General features: G+C 33.9%; 1 long non-coding RNA gene across 1 annotated transcript; it reads right to left on the bottom strand.

The window, feature by feature from the left end:
- Positions 1 to 490: 490 nt before the first annotated feature.
- LOC104090004 (uncharacterized) lies at positions 491 to 1458 on the bottom strand. The gene is made up of 2 exons (XR_684840.4): positions 1071 to 1458; positions 491 to 730 (listed from the first exon to the last, which is right to left on the bottom strand). It is a non-coding gene; the product is annotated as an uncharacterized lncRNA (long non-coding RNA).
- Between the last annotated feature and the right edge of the window lie 4170 nt (positions 1459 to 5628).

Genomic DNA, 5628 nt, shown 5'->3' with positions numbered 1-5628 from the left:
AATTTGATTTGATAATATTTTGCTCAAATTGACATTGCTTGTTGCGAGTTGGATCATAACTCATTCATCGACTTAATCTGTTCTATTCAGTTAATTTAACTCTACTCATTTCAACCTATTCAAATTTGACCCAACCAGTCTATTTGACACTCTGGTCAAAGGCTTGACCATGTCTCCACCCTAAGCAAGGTCAATAGCTGCAGTGAACACTCCATTTTTAGAAGGTAGAAACTCCCTTATAAGCCATCCAACTTGTGATCCAACAAAAAACAAAAATACATTTTTAGAAAGTAAAAGAACTCCACCTTCTTAACTGGTGTTTTACAATAATACCAAGAATAAAAAGGTCCAAGAAAAAAGCCCTGTCAAGGCAATATGCATAATAACTAAGTTGTACATGCTAATCTCTAATTAGTCATGTGTGAAAGTTGAATTTTTATTGAACTAACAATTTATTGTAATTGTTGTGAATGCTGAATAAGGAAAAGAATCACAAAAAGATAAAACAATCTTATTAATAATCAAAAGTTGAAATATCTATGAATTGATCAAAATCTATGTTACAAAGTGAAAAAAAAGGAAGAAAAATAAAATAAAAGAGAAGATTCACCTAAGGAAGAGTAGACTGTGTATAGATATAGTCTTCATTCTCAAACATACTCTCTTCTCCTTCTCCATTACCATTCCTTTGTTTGCAATCACCTCTCTCTTTCCCACATCCACCTTTTTCCTGCATCAATCCTCCAAATGCTTAAACATTCCACACAAAAACAAGAAACCAAGCTTATATACACATACATATATATACAATATATTTAGAGGCAGATCTATAATTTAAATTTAACAAATTAAAAGTTATGAGCATTTTAGAAATATGAGTTCATCAAAACTTATAGTTATACTACTTTTTCGGATTTTTAAAAAATACTTTTATTAGTATACACACATATATGGTCTATAATGAAAATGATCACGAGTTCAATTGAACCAACTCGCGACACTCTAGATCCGCCTCTAATTACACATATAGTTGCATTCAACAGTAAAAGAAGAGAGAGAGAGAGTTTTACCACTTCCATTGAATCCCCAGAGGAATCAACAATCAGATCATTAGTGACAATTTGGTCAGCATGAACAAGAAACAACAAATGGAAAATCAAAACTAAGGCAATAGCAAGGGAGCAGAGGGTTGATGAATGTATCATATTAGTAATAAACCAAATCAAATATAAATATATCTGTGTTAGCTCCAAGAATTAATAAGCTAAATATACTGCTTCTTAATTTTACTCTCTTAGCTACTTCTTATGCTGCTGTTGATGCTCTTGCACTACAAGTTTAAACTAAACTTATATAAAGAGAAGAGCAAAAATCTTAAGGGATTCATTATCTTTCTTTAACTATTGGAACTATGCCTTTTGGGTTTTTCAAAATTTTAATTTAACCTTTCTTTTGATATGTCTCCTGATTCCACAACATCTAGCTCGATCATCAAGATTATGGGTTGGCTTCTCTGGTGTTTTGTCACTTAATTAAATATACTTTATATTATGATGTTGCTGTATATATTCATTTTAGTTTAATTTATTTTCTATTTATTTAAACTTTTTGTACAAGGTGGGTGTCTATAATTACACATTGGTACGATGAATAAGCAAAAATAATCTTGAGATAAAAATTTAGTATCGTCTTGTTTGGTTACTAATCCTGGAATAATTAAAAATAATACCAAGATAACTTATACCTGACATATGGTGAAATAGTAATCACAAGATAAGTTATCTCGGACTAGTTAACTTGTCTTCAAACCAAACTACCACATAGTCTCTAGCTTTGTTCTTTTCATTATGATTGGTTTCAACCATGAAACAGACTATAAGTACTTAAATAAATAAATGATTAATGCTACCATTAATATGTATTAGTAATTGGTTTTTATTTAATAAATATATGAGTATAATTCTAACACCGTTATGATTAATTTCTGAATGAATAAGGTGAAATTTTATAAAGAACAGGTAATGTGTGTGGTTTCTCAAATTCTCTGAAGAAAAGAGTTTATCTAAGAGTGTGTGTGACCAAAGTCCAAACTACTAAGAATGAAGTATATAAATTAAAGGACGACAAGTTTCACAAATGTAATTTTGGTGCATGAATCCTCATTGGAGTCAATGATTGGAGCCATAAGCAATACATCAATTTTGGCCAATGATAAAAAATTTGTGCACTAGTACTTGCTCTTGTTTTCTATATCCAGAAAGTAGTTAGCTTTGAGCGGACTACCCTACGTAAAAAGTTACTAAGAATTAGAGATGCACCTAGCTAGGTTTTTGATGTAAGAGAAAACAGCCAAAAACATTCCATCAAAATGCAACAATAATGATGAAATAGGTGAGTTTGATGGTTTAGTACATGAGACGCCACACTGGCCTGACCTGAGACATCTCTAGAGAGTAGTTTTAAGTTTTAACATATTACTACTATATAGTATAAGATTGACGAACATCTTTTGAGAGATTGGAAATTACCTCATTGTTAGGACTGAACTTCGGGATTACTGTCAACCAGTGTTTCTAAACTTGAAATGATTTTTCTTCTTATGGTGCTCTATAAAATTGTTAAGTAGTAGTCAAAAACTAACGCATGAGATCTACGTGAAGAAAACTGTAGTAACATGATGTTAGATGAGCAAGTGCAGAAAAAACTGCGATTACTCTCACCAAGAGAATCTGAACTGAGCTAGCTATTGAAATAAAAAACCTTTGTTTAGAGTGATTCAAACTAATAACCTGTTTGGTAAAGCTTCTAAAATCAGCTTATTTTGAGAAGTGCGTTTCTCAAAAGTACTTTTTTAAAAAGTGCTTTTGATGAGAATCCGTTTATGTTTGACTAATTAATTTGAAAAACACTTTTGAACAGTAATTAGTGTTTGACCAAGCTTTTGAAAACTGCTTCTAAGTGTATTTTTCTCAAAAGTGCTTCTTAGAAAAGAGAAACTATTTTTTTCTGCTTCTCAAAAACTGCATCTGCTTCTCCTCAAAAGCATTTTTTTCCTTCCAAAAGCTTGGCCAAACAACTCAATTTTTGGCTAAAAGTGCTTTTCGCCAAAAAAGCACTTTTGGCCCAAAAACAAAGCTTGGCCAAACAGGCTATAAGTCTCATGCACCAAAGTGTTAGGATCGAAAAATCAGGTCTCATACGGAAGCTAGCAAAGCAAATCTTGAACAACGATAAATCAGAAAATAAATTATAAATATACCAAAAGAGGCACAGACATTTAACGTGGTTCAGTCAATTGACCTACGTCCACAGATGGAGATAAGCAATCCATTATATAAAAGAGAGCACAAAATATCGAGAGAACAACCTCACGAAGAGGCAAACGCAAGTGACACACTAACACTTGTCCCGTAAAATTCTCTCACTAAATACGACTCTCAAACCCCATATGGCTACATTGTGGATGCTACTGAATGAGAAGGAATGATCCTCAATTTATAGAAGTCCAAATATTTTCCTACAAGAAAATGACTAGCCAATTATGAGATATTTATAATTTCCTTCTACATAAAGAAAAATTCAATTATGGTAAATATGTTGTCCTTTCCTTCAAGAGATAGAAAAACCAAATATGGTAAGAAAATCAGGACAAACACCTAACAATTCTCCCCCCTGGCCTGAATTTTCTGACAAACAGAACTTGATCAACCTTCTTCACATAACCTTCAACAGGTTGCATCTCCAAATCTCCACCACAAAGTTTGTCTCAACGTGAGTAATACTTCGGTCAAATTTCTCAGATAAAAATCATGATAACTGTCAAATAGGTTGCGGCTAGAATTAAACCCGCTAAGATGAACCTGACTTGAACCTCGCTCTAATACCACTTGTTATGTCGAGGAAGAGGCAAACCCGAAAATAAAGAAGATAAAGAACACCAAATTTTAACGTGAAAAATCCTTCAAATCGAAGGTAAAAATCACGGGATCACAAAGATCCAAATAGCTCCACTATAATAATAAGAGGGTTATAAAAGTTCTCCAAATTGGCTACACAACAAGTACCAAACACGGAGCAACAATAACAACAAGAGCAACAACAAATCAATTGAAGAATGAGGAGAAGTCACAAGAACGGAGATGCTGTTCGGGGCTCGAAATAAGATGCTACGGGTCACTAAATCCGATCTTTACCATTCAAATCAAAACCAAGATGTTACAAACACTCAGTCAAAATTTTAGCCCGATCCAACGGTTAACGAATCGTAAAACGTTATTTAAAGTTGGCTGGTCGGAATAAAAATCTGCAGCAAAACAAATACTTTTCTTCTCTCTTCTCTTTTGATGAAAGCTCTCTCAAAAATCACTCTTATGTGCTTAAGTCTTTCAAAGACTTGTACTCTGATACCACTTGGTCTGATACTACTTGTTAGGACTGAAATAATCAGGTGTCATACGGAAGCTAGTATGCAAACATTTTCCTACAAGAAAAAGGACTAGCCAAATATGGACCACAATGATATCAGAGCCTTGGTTATTTATCCAGGTTTTTATGAAATGGAGGAGAGTATGAGCAAGATGGTATGTTTAAATGAGAGAAATTATAATGTTTGGAGAAACAAGACGAAAGATTTGTTGTTCGTGAAGAAGATGGATCTGCCAGTTTTTGCAGCTCATAAACCCGAGACTATATCTGATGAAGATTAGGATTTCGAGCACCAAAAATTATGTGGATATATACGACAATGGGTTGAAAATAATATTCGTAACCATATTGTGAATGAGACACATGCGAGATTATTGTGGGAAAAAGGTAGAGACTCTTTATGCTTCAAAAACTGAGAACAACAAGTTGTTCCTGCTAAAGCAATTGATGACCTTTAAATACAAGGAGGGTAGCCCTATTCTTGATCACATAAATGATTTTCAGGACGCCCTTGATCAGCTTTCTGGAATGAGAGTTAATTTTGATGATGAGATACAAGGACTTTGGCTTCTTAATACTCTGCCTGACTCTTGGAAAACTCTTCGTGTTTCTTTGACAAATTCAACTCCTGGAAGTAAAGTAACCATGGAATATGCCAAGAGTGGTGTGCTGAACGAGGAAGTAAGGATAAAATCTCAGGGTTCACCCTCACAAGCAGATATCTTGGTTACAGAAGACCGGGGGAGAGATAAAACAAGAGGTTCGAGGAATAGAGGTAAAATTAGAAGTAAGTCAGGGTCCAAATACCATAATATTACATGCAACCACTATGGCAAGAAAGGACATATCAAAAGGTTTTGCCACAAGTTGAAGCAAGACATTAGAGAAGGAAAGAAAACTGAAAATAACGAGAACAATGTTGTTGCTATTGTTCGAGATGACCTTCTTTTTGCTTATGATGAAAACGTCATCAATTTGGTATCCCATGAGACGAGCTGGATAGTAGATTCTGGAGCTATCTCACATGTCACACCAAGAAAAGACTTTCTAATCTTATAATCATATTGATTCTGGAGTGTTAAAGATGGGCAATGCCAGTGAAGTTAAGGTGTTTGGTGTTGGCACAGTTTGTTTGAAAACTAATAATGGTTCAACGTTAGTTCTTCAAGATGTCAAGCATGCTCCAGTCTTTCCTTTCAATTT

This window comes from Nicotiana tomentosiformis, chromosome 5 (assembly GCF_000390325.3).
Source record: "Nicotiana tomentosiformis chromosome 5, ASM39032v3, whole genome shotgun sequence".
Classification (NCBI taxonomy): Eukaryota; Viridiplantae; Streptophyta; class Magnoliopsida; order Solanales; family Solanaceae; genus Nicotiana; species Nicotiana tomentosiformis.
This window is presented reverse-complemented; position numbering and strand designations above follow the sequence as displayed.